Source organism: Polistes canadensis, unplaced genomic scaffold (assembly GCF_001313835.1).
Source record: "Polistes canadensis isolate GaletaPanama2010 unplaced genomic scaffold, ASM131383v1 scaffold_377, whole genome shotgun sequence".
Taxonomy (NCBI): domain Eukaryota; kingdom Metazoa; phylum Arthropoda; class Insecta; order Hymenoptera; family Vespidae; genus Polistes; species Polistes canadensis.
Genome location: NW_014569924.1, coordinates 75,432 through 87,335, shown reverse-complemented (window position 1 = coordinate 87,335; position 11,904 = coordinate 75,432). Strand labels below are relative to the sequence as shown.

The 11,904-nt window shown below is 33.3% G+C and overlaps 1 long non-coding RNA gene across 2 annotated transcripts in view; it reads left to right on the top strand.

Moving 5' to 3' along the window:
• Positions 1 to 11,904, top strand: part of LOC106792099 — an 87,096-nt gene that overhangs the window by 5,851 nt on the left and 69,341 nt on the right. For both annotated transcript variants that reach the window (XR_001382259.1, XR_001382258.1), the window contains exon 2: positions 1,975 to 2,117. This is a non-coding gene — a long non-coding RNA (uncharacterized LOC106792099). The remainder of the gene's footprint in view (positions 1 to 1,974; positions 2,118 to 11,904) is intronic.

The following is an 11,904-nucleotide window of genomic DNA, read 5'->3' as shown; positions in this document are numbered from 1 at the left end:
AATAATTTAAAATTCATATTATCTTTTTTATTTTTCTCTCTCTGAATAAATAATTAAATAAAAATGTAACAATTAGTTACGCGTTATGGTTATATAAAATAACGTATCAAATTATATTTGTTGCTTTTTTATTTCTTCAATCTTTTTTTTAAATAAACTCTCTTACTATACCAAGCTCTTTTTTATTTTTCAAAACTAAAAGTATATACACGGCACTCATTAGTTCGTGTCCGTTTAAAGGGTTTTCAAAAGTATTGGATTATAATCGTGGCACTACACCGAGGTACTTTTACTTGAACTTTCTCTCAGTCGATATTATCTACTACCACTATAACAAACTTCGTCTCTTTTTGTTTCTCTAGACACTAACTCACCTTCTCATCTTTTCATAGCAATCCCTTCGTCCCTTATATATATATATATATATATATATATTTCTGTATTTTCTATTTGCTTTCTTTTTCTAAACATCGAAGAACTTCTTTCACGTTATTAATCCCCCATCTATCCAATCAAAACAACTATACATCGTCCAATCAAAGCACTTAATTTCTAGAGAAGAAGATCGAAGTTTTACTTTTTATTTCAATTTTTGTATTTTCTTTTATTTTTGAAAACTATCATATAACAACAAATGCAAGTAATTTAATGGATTTAATTTATATGATGATGATAATTTTATGAAAAATAAATATTTATAAGGATAAATATATTTTTAAAATACACACACTCACTCACTCACACAAAAACACATTTGCGTGCGTAAGCGTGTATTAAAACACTCCCACAAACACGAGACAAGAACATAGAATGTTTTACATAATATTAGCATAGGAAATATATTTCGTGTAAAAAAAAAAAAAGAAGAAAAAAAACGTAGTCGGTGTGCGCAACAACAAATATCCAAGAATGCTCGTAATAATTTTCACCGTCGAAGTTTCCCTCGCGGACAAAAGTTGTTCCCGAAAAAGTTTCAATTCGTTGGCTCTTTCTTTCTCGGCAAAAAAAGAAAAAAAAAAAAAAAAAAAGAAAAAGGAATTTTCTAACAGGCTTGTAAGAGGACTTAAAATTTCAGGTCGCTTTTATTTCTACGAACGTTTACTTCAAAGATATTCGAATTCCTTCCGATTTCCCTTTTACTACTGTAGAAAGAAAAAGAGAAAACTTTGGCTTTTCACGAACTTCATGAAAATCTTTTTCGAGAATTTGAGCAATTTCAAAGAGAGAAGAAGAACCCAGTGCTATTCCAATTTTCACTTAGACGAAAGATAATAACAATAAATTAATCTATCCCTTTTATCATACTACCCAAGTACAATTTCTCATTCGTAATTCTTTTACTCGAGTCAAGGATTTCATCATTCTCCTTTTTCATTTTATCATCTATCTTTCTTGTTATTATTCGATAAGCCAACAATTAAACTAAGTTACGTAGAAAACTACAAACCCGTTTCGATGATTTGTATTAAAAGAAAATTTAATTGGAAGATTATATTTTGCTATATAAAATATAAATAACTTAATAATACTACAACTTTACCGTCTAGCACGTTATTAAATCTAAACTAGAATCTAACTTATAATAATATCATAATTTTCAATTGTAAAAATTATTCTACAATCTCAAGGGACATTTAAGATCGTAAATTAATGGAATCAATCTATCGTTTATCTAATTTTACTTATTATATTTAAAGTTATAACTTCTTTCTTTTAGATCGAATTAACTTTTACGAAAAGTAATAATCATTCGATCAGAGATATAATATCATATATATATAAATCCGAAAGATATAACAAAGGATTGTCCCTTTATCTAAAACTTATCTGCCTATAAAATTAAACGATTTTCTTCGAACTAATAATCGTTACTTTCCCCCATATCGGTTTAAACCATTTCAAGATTCTTACCGAATCTTCTTCTATCGTTATCTTATTATCGATCTATCGAAAAATCTTCTTCGATTGTTACAGGCGGAGATCGAAAATCGTGATAACCTCTGCTAAGCCCGAAGACAGCGGCAGATACGAGTGCATTGCCGAAAGTACTTCAGGTCACCGGGCCTCCCTTGCGGCCCAACTTCTAGTCGCACACGATACCAGAATTCCGGAGACAAGTAAGTACAATTACATTTTTATTCTACGATAAATAAATGAAACATATATCATTTATTCAAAGAACGAAATGGAACGTTCGTTCGTTATACTTTTTATTTTTTTGCGCTCCATTTTGCAAACGTTTCTAAATTACTAACAGGATTGTACGAGGGTTTATTTTTTATTTTTAAATATTTTATAAATCAAAAATTTGTCTAAATCAAATTGGACGTTTGTTAGTTTTCTTCCTGCAATCAAACAAATATAAAATACACGTTTATTCAACAAATATACGATACATTTATTTCTATTACCAATAACGATGTTCAGAGTTATTCAAAGTAACCACAGTTTTTTTAAATGTTTCACCATATATATATATATATATATATATATATATATATATATATATATATGACTCTCCGTTTGGAAGAGAATTCGTAAAAAATTTATCAGAGATGTAAGTGTGTTGGAACAAAAAACGGATATTACACACTGGTAACTAGTGATAGGAGTGACGTGACGTAACGTAACAGTACGACCACTATCCAACTGACGACTGTACGCAAACCATTCGTCATTATACAACTAGCAACTTTTCGTGGCTAACCGCGCTCTACTCGCCGGCCAACGTGAGAGTAGGTACTTCGCTTTGGTGGTAAAGTTTTCAAATATTTTGAGATTCGTGTTCCAGATCTGTGCAAAAGTCGACGAGAGAGAGAGAGAAAGAGAAAGAGAGAGAGTCACTGTTCCAAAATGGAATGACGTGTTGGGGAAAAAAAAAAAAATTCCCGACAAAACGATAAGCCCCCGAAGCTTTTCCTTGATATTTTTCATTTCAAAAGTTATTCAAAAAGCTATCGCAATCTTCGATGATTCATTTCATTTGAATACAAATTTATGTTTTTTTCGTTTAAACGTATACAATAGAATTTATTCGATAGATATTTATTTCTGTTAAAATCAACATCAAAACTAATTGTAAGTCTCGATAGGCTTAACAATTCTACAAAGTAATATCAATCGAAATCTCTCAAAATCATCAAAATCCATCTCACGTATAACCAATTTCTTCTTAATCCATAATTTTTACGAAACACGTATGACCCGATCTAATTTTCGTTTTCCCAACGAAGAGAGGAAAAGAAAAAAAAAAAAAGAAAACAAGAAATAAAACATAGAAATAATAAATCGAAACGAACGCTTTAGGAAAAATAATAAATAGCTGGGTCCGAAGTAGAGAAAGGATAAGGGAAAGGGAAAGAGAAAAAGATCGTCGATCATTTTGTCGTGGAAGAAAAATGAACCCTTGCTGGCTGGAAACTTATCTGACAAAATCCACGTTTTATCCCATCCCATTCCATCCCATCCACCTCCCATTCACCCAACCCCCGATTGTCCTTTCGGCATTTCCTGGATCTAAACGAAAACGAGTTAAGTCTTTGGCTAGCTGAAAGATCGTACCAAAGACGTACGAAGACACGACGTGGATACTGACTGACGTCATCGTCGTCGTCGTCGTCGCCACGAGAACAAGTGTTCTTCCTAGACGAGAGAGATATACGACGACTATCGCTTTACCGACATTGTGTCGTTTACGACGGTCATTTCGCGTAACGACGTGCTGGAAACATTCGCAGTATACATACATAAACGTCCAAAACAGGACCGCATTAATGGGAAACACGTTGATCGATCGTTCTTCCTTCTCTCTCATTCTCATTCTCTTTCCCGTAGTCTTTGTATCTTTGTCTTAATAACAAAAGAAACAAATCCTATAGTATTAGATATACAAACCCGAAAGATTCTCTTACCATCTAATGAAAATTGATGAAAGAAATAAAAATATTAAGCACTTAGATCAAATCGATTCGTCCTTCACTAGTACGATTCAAACTACCTCAGAAGACAGCTTTCATTGCTACAGGTGGTCATACATATGTAGATACGTGCATTCGAATTAAGTCCAAATCATACTTGGATTAATTCCAGAATGCTCGCTCGGACATAGAGAGAGAGAGAGAGAGAGAGAACCTACCGATTTGGGGTTTGGTCGTTAACGTTCTAAAGCAGATTGAGAGCTAAAGACTGATGTACTTAATCAGGATTAAGTAGTATTTATCTATCAAATCGATCCGTAACTGTTTCAAAATTTACACGATCTTATATAGATAGATATTTGCTCGTTAATACTTTAACAACAATATACTACGATCGTTTTATTTAAAAACAATCTATAATTATAATATCAAATCTTTTTCAAATCCTTGTAAAATAATCATTTGTTTTACTTATAATTAAAGTACACATTAATCGAATATACATATATATGTATATGTATGATACAATAATAAGATAAAAATTAAATATAAATAAGAGGGTGGGAGGATTTGTGAGAACAGTTTTTATTTTGAGTAGCATAGATAGGTAGGGTATGTCGCAGGTGATAAACCGAGGATTACGCACCTGATGCGATAATACCTGCACGGTTCAGCGATTCGAGGGAAGACCGGCAAAGCTTGCGGTTCGCCGCTGCGCTCACGCCGCAAGCTCGTATGACGGACAAAGGACGACAATTACAACCCTGGCAGAGCACAGTGTCAGAGTTTCATATAGCTCTGGGCAACTGATGGCGGGTCAGCATGCTGTTTCTCTCTATGTTTCTCTCTCTCTATCTATCTCTATCTCTCTCTTTGTACGTGTCTCACTTACTCACTCACTCACTCAGTTCTGTAGCCACTCGAGTTCTCTATATATATGGTGACTCGACAAATCCTGATCCGTTTCCGTCGCGAGACAGGACCATAGTGAAAAGGCAAAGCCGTCGTTGCGCGTTCCATGGCATTAAGGTATCTGTCTCCCTTTCTCTCTATTCAACCCTATCATTTGCTATCCTACTCTTACTCGTTTACTCATTTACTGTCCTCTCAATACTCGCACGACATTTCCCACTACACGTGCTTTCAATGTAATCGATCTGTTCCAATATCCAATTCTCGTTTTCTCTTTGTCTCTCTCTGTCTCTCTCTGTCTCTCTCTCTCTCTCTGTTCCCTCCCTCCCACCGTCCGTCCCTCGATTATCATCGAGTTATTTGTATCTTATCCGAAGCTCATTTCGCCATCCTATGTTATACAAGCTATTCGATATTAAGCGACATCAAACGAATAAACCGATTTCAATTACGGTCAAATTTAATCTCGTTATCGTATTTTATATTATCCCATAAGTATCGTTCATCATTTAGAATTGGACATTCCTGCGGTTAAAGTCAAATTATATTTGTTTATTCGAGTTGTTTTACTGTGTTAGTAACTAATTTACACAAAGTATACCTAGAAAGATTAATAAGTATACGTTGGGAATTAATTTGATTAATTAATAGATGCGTTTTATTTGACCTATTTAAAGAACAATTATTATTATTATTATTATTATTATTATTATTATTATTATTACATCTAATGTTATTTTATTATGCGATATGTGTTGTTAAATGGTTAAACGTGTTTAAATTATGTTTTAAACGTTATCATTAATTAATCGTTATACCTCAGCATTGTTTGTATATTGTTAAATATGACTCTTTGAAAAAGATTTAAGCACTCATATCGTAGGACAAGGAGTTTGTACTAAATATTAGCCCTTGACAAAGACATCGTAGTACGATAACAAGCCGTTTACTCGATTCGTCAACTGCTCTAACTTACACAAAAGTAAGTTGGAAAGTGGAAGTACGGCACGTTTCCCGAAAGTTAACTCTGCTCTTGTAAATAATGAAATTTCAAATAACATAACGTGCTTATACAACGAGGCTTTTATTTCGCGTTTACGCGTTTAACTTGAACGTAGTAGTAACGTTAATGATCCTACAAAACAAATTTCTATTATAAAATAACGATAAGAAGTTTGTTTTTGTCTTCGATATCTTAACTAACGTTAGAAGGGTTGAAAAGTATTGAGCTTAACCAAAAATTGATTGAAAAGTTTTCAGCTCAACACGCGAGATAGGTTTGAAAAAGTTTTATATCCTACCACGAGCAGGAATGAAAAGTTTTGAGCTTGGCACACGAGGAAAGTTAAAAAGTTTTTTTCTTCGAAACGATTGGGAAGTATATTGGGTCTTACTGTTTGCACAGTGTATGTCCTAATGGACCCCTTGTACAACTAAATCGGTGTTTTGTAGGTTTAATGGAGTCCTTGTAAGTTCCCCCTCTCTCTCTCTCTCTCTCTCTCATTTTTTCTCTCTCCTAAGTACATTATTTATTGAATCTTGGTAAACGATCGCTCGTTTTTTATTCGCATTGGAACGGAGAATATAAAGAGAAAGATTAAAAAAATGTAAAAGAACACGCTATCTCGAGAAAAATATGAATCGTTACACGAAAGAGGCGTATTCCTTTTTAATGAAAAGTTGAAAATAATGAGAACCCAACTTAGTTTTCATTAATGCGAAATTGAGCTTGATACATATTTGGCAAATTAAGGAAAAGAAGAAGAAGAAGAAAAAGTAAGATCTTGAAAATTAAAGATGTGAAAATAAAAGGATCTTAATGATCCTAACGATCTTTATTTATAAAGGATTATCAAAGAAAATGATAAAATAAATAAGATGAAAAATAAGAAGAAGGAAAAGATAAGAGAAAGAAAGATCATTGATAATAATGATAATAATAATAAGAAACGATTAAGTGAGAAGTGGAAAAGCAATTATAAACGGAAGTTGAACTTCTTAGCCTCTCCTTTGTAAAGTTCTAGGTCGTATCGTATTTTCTAGAATTATTCCTTTAAACTGTGCACATCGTAATATACTTGCAGGTCTAAAAGGGCACGTAACGCAACAACGTGCGCATATAATTCTTACGGAATTAATTAGAACGAGGTAAGACAAAAGAAAGAGAGTAAAAGTAGTCAAACAGAGAGAGAGAGAGAGAGAAAGAGAGAATGAGAGAGAACATTTCGTGGAAAGGAATCTCCATGATTTCTCTTCTTGTTCATGTGACTGAAACGAATAGGAAAATTTTCCGAGGCATACCCGTGGTTATTACTATACGTCCCACTTTTATCTCAAAGTAATTCGAAAATAAAGTATGTTGGGCTATAAAGCGAATCTACGACTATAATGTTATATCATATACATATATACATACATACATATATATACACACACATTTATACGTAATATATCCGCAAACTAGCGAGTTTATAGATCACGTTCGTATCTTTTGACATTAAATCGTTGCAGTTAGACTTCACGTTACATTTGATATCGCACCGCAAATGTATATAAGCGCACAATTTTCAACGTTATGACAAAAGTTCGTGACGTGAACTAAAACATAAAAGCTACTGAAAACAACTTTACAATAGGAGAGTGGGTAGGTGAGGGAAAGGGGGGGGGGCGTAAAAACAAAAACATGATAACGAGGATTGGAGGTAACAAAAAAAAATTTCCCCACCCCAAAAAAAAAAAAGAACAAAGAAGAAAGAAAAAGTAAACACTGGAAACGAAATTTGAAATTTAGTTGGGATCGTTCGGGGATGAAGGAAAGACCCGGTTATTATATTCGGGGGGAGGGGAGGGAAAGGGAAAAAGGTTTTTCTCTTTTGAAATATAGAATAGTATAGGTAGGGAATCGAACAAACGTTTTCTGAAATTCTCGTTCAATTTTGAGAAATACTTCTGTCTTTAATAGAAATACGTTTGTTCTTATTTGGCGGTTCAGTTTGAGAGAGAAAGTCTCATCTCAGGTACTTCCGGCAAAGCGAATTTTCATGTCACTTGGCGTTCTTCGAAACAACGCTTTACGTTCGGCTCGATACGCATCGAAGAAGATGTCGTCGAATCTCCTATCTGAAATGAAGCGACAGAAACTCGAAGAGTTCGTTTAACGCCCGAGGGTATACGAATTACACGAAAGTGTATTTCCTTCTATATTGATTATTAATAATATATATAAATTTTACATACGTACATACATATTATAAAGTTTGTTTCTATTTAAAAGTATATTTGTTATAATATATTATTTATAATATATATTCGAAAGAGAGAGAGAGAGAGAGAAATAAAGAAGCACAAAAATATATATATTTCGTACATATATCTTTATTTATTTCTATTGAAATATTTTATTAACGAATCTAATCGATAATTAAAGAAAAATATAAAGATATATGTAGGTATACGTATATATAAATTAGAAGAATTTATAGAAATAGATACCGGAAATTAGACAATTATATTAATTCATTGACCGTATAAAAGAAAAAAGAAAAAAAAGATTTGTAAGAGTGGAATCTATTGAATCTCAGGAGTGTTAGTAAAGTATCGCTTTGGTTAGTCGGACCGAAAACCGTCTGGCGTTTCTGTGTAAATTCCGATTCTCTTCTCCCTTTTGCTGGATAAACAGACACCGGGCAAAACCGGTCTCTCTGTCGGACTATACGCTTCTCTTACTACTTACTAAACGCAGACTTCCCTCGTACGTAGGAAGTAGGGTATACGTCTGTCTAGTTCGTTGAATTCTGCAAGCTTTTTCCGCTCTGCGTGTTCTTTCTTCCATTTATCTTTCTTTCTTTCTTTCTTTCTTTCTTCTTCTTCTTCTTTTCTCATAGGATACGTACACCCTCTTCCCCCCTCATCCGCCACTCCCCATATATACCATGAAAAGTGAGAGATATCTTTACCGAAAGAGAAAAGATGACTTTCTATTGGTGAATTATATCCTTTCTACATAACACACACACACACATTTCATGTGGATATATATTACTGAAGAAGGGACTTTATTTTTCATTCATTGAATCTAATGCAACGTGACTTTTTTAATTGTTTCATTTCTTTTCTTTTTTCTTTACCCTTCTTGTTTTTTTTTCTTTTCCATATAACATATAATAATTACTACAGGTGATAATTATTCTCTATCAGGAGATTTTTAACAAATTTACAAAATTGTTCGTTAATAATTTAAAAGGGAATCAATTTTCAATTGTTTATAATTCATGATGAAATTATAAAGACAAGTCTATTTTAATAGTAAAAACTTGTGCAATCTTGTGAAAATAAAACGTATTAAAAAATAATGATGACTCGAATTATAGACTCGATCAAAAATATATATTTAATTCTATTTCTATCGAAAATAGATCGTGAAATCGCGAAGTATTTTCGATGAAGAAAAATATTCAAATTAAAATGTCATTGATTATTATAACAAACAAACAATTAATTATATATACATACAAATACGCTTAAGAAAAATTCAATACGTTATTTTTGTCATTTTCCAAAATAGTAAGATAATTATTCGCTAATTTAACGGTTTTAATTTGATAAGAAAAAGAAGAAGAAGAAATAATGAATAAAAAACAGAAAGAAGAGGAAGAAGAAAAATAAGAGACGCGAAATATCTACTACTAGATATTTTCATTTAAATACCTATACACACCGAATTGATGAAATAGATGTGCACACGTGCATGACAAATACAAGCGCGAATAGAGAGACGCTATTTGAATAGAGAAAGAGTGGGAGGAGGAGGAGGAGGAGGAGGAGGTGATAGTGAATCGAATATGATTCGGAGAATTTGAAGTTCGCACGAAGATCCGATCACTGTTCGCTATTAACGCACGATTTCGCCTCATCGCTATCAGTGATACCAACAATGCCGATGCTAAAGCTCATCCTCGCGAGTCACTCGCAAGCAAAGCGACGTTTGACGCACGTACCATTCGTACTGTCGACAAACACGTATACACATAGGACATATACACACGCACGTTCACGCACACGCACATAAACAGACAAACAAACACATAGGGAAAAGTCTGCCTGTCAAATATTTGAGAGAATTCACGGATAAGCTCGATATACGTCGAGTCATTGCTTTCTCTTCTCTCTCTCACTCTCTCTCACTCTATCTCTTTCATTCTAGAGAGTCGATATTTTATTTTCTTGCTTGTACGAGTTCCCGGCCATTAACTGGTAATGAACAAACAGACGGCAAATGGTTCACGAATTCGCTCGCTAATCATCGATCCTCGGATCCCTCGATAGGATCGTTAATGCCGGATTCTCCGATGAGACCAATAGCCTCTGGCATAAACGTTAACATTCACGATTTCATTCAGTATTGAAAATATTATATATATAAAAAATAAAAAAAAGAAGAATTTTTGTACAATCGAGTCGGATATATCTTTAATGAAAATAATCTACGATATTTGTTTGTTTTGTGTGTACGTGCGTATGTGTGTGTGTGTGTGTTTTAACTAGATACGTTTTATGAAACGAAAATGAACGAACAAAGAGAGAGAGAGAGAGAGAGAGAAATAGAAAAAGAAAATTAAAGATCAAATTTATCATTTCTATCATAGGAAATAAATCGAATCTATCCAAAGAAAGAAAATAATCCCATTAAAATTTTTTTCTATTACTGGATTGTACGGATGAGTTATAAGAGGGTTGGAGAATGGTGGGTGAATTTTTCAACGATATGTAATTTAACGTGTTCAACATTTTTTTCTCGTTTCGAAACAAAATTTCGGAATACTTTTGTGTCTCTCTTTCTCTATAAGGGAAACGAAATTGAGATTATCTCTGTTATATCTCACGGGAATATGCATGGGGAACGAAATTAAATACGATTTCGTCGAAAGAGAGAGAGAGAGAGAGTGAGGGGAGAAGGGTGAAAGGTGACAAGGATGAAAAGTAGAAGGGGAGATACTAATCTCGAACATATTCCATTTATATACACGTTCGACAAATTTTTGAAGAAGATCAACTCGGATTCGTTTACTTGATGTATAAAAGACAAAAAAAGAGATCAAACTGTTTTAATCATTCTCTCTCTATCTCTTTCTTGCTCGCATGCAATAGTAAATAACGCGGATCAAGTTGATTAGATAACGATGCTGCCGCAGAGTGAAACTCTCGGCTAAAATTATGTAAGAGAGAACGGGTGAGAAGGGATTGACTTAAAACTTTGAAACTATGCGATGTTTGGAGAAACTAGACTAAGAAACGTGCTGCCAAACCAACCCTCTGAGCTCTTTCATTCCGCTGATCCTTGAGCCGTAGACGACGACCTCAGAATCATCGAGCTTTACTACTACTTCATGTATTTACTCGATACAAACTTTCCCTAAAGTTTATAACCATCATTCCATTCAATTCCCAAAAGTAATAATATAATAACTGACATCAAGATTCAAGAGTTATCAACACGTAACCGTGGTAAAACCATTTTTTTCTTTTTCCTTTTTCAACTCGTATTATTATTACTTTTATCTTTTTAGAATAATCTTAATTCAGAGGAGAAAAAAAATGATCATTTACGAGAAGAAAAACGATGATAATAATAACAGTTATAGCCCGTCGCTGTAAGAGATTTTTTCTTTTTTCTTTTTTTTTTTTTTTGCAAAGCTCAGAATCAAAGATCGGACTTAAATACAGAAAGACGGTCCCTAGTCGAATTTAAATTTAATCCGTATCTAAATTTTCAATGTAGATTGCGCGGCCGTTACGAAACGAAACGCGGCAATAACCGTGAGTGTGTTCGACCAATACGGCAGTAACTACTGCAATAAAATACCAGAATATAAAGTCGTACATACACCGAATACTGCACCCACGAGGCAGTTAAATATAATCGAACGTAATCAAATGTATCTTTCGCGAGTTAACCTGCATAGTTTGTTTTTTTTCTTTTTTTTGTTTTTTTTTTTATCTATATTTTGAGCACAAAAATAGAGATATCAAAAAATAGTTATCAAAACTAACGATCGTTTCGATTTAAATATATTTA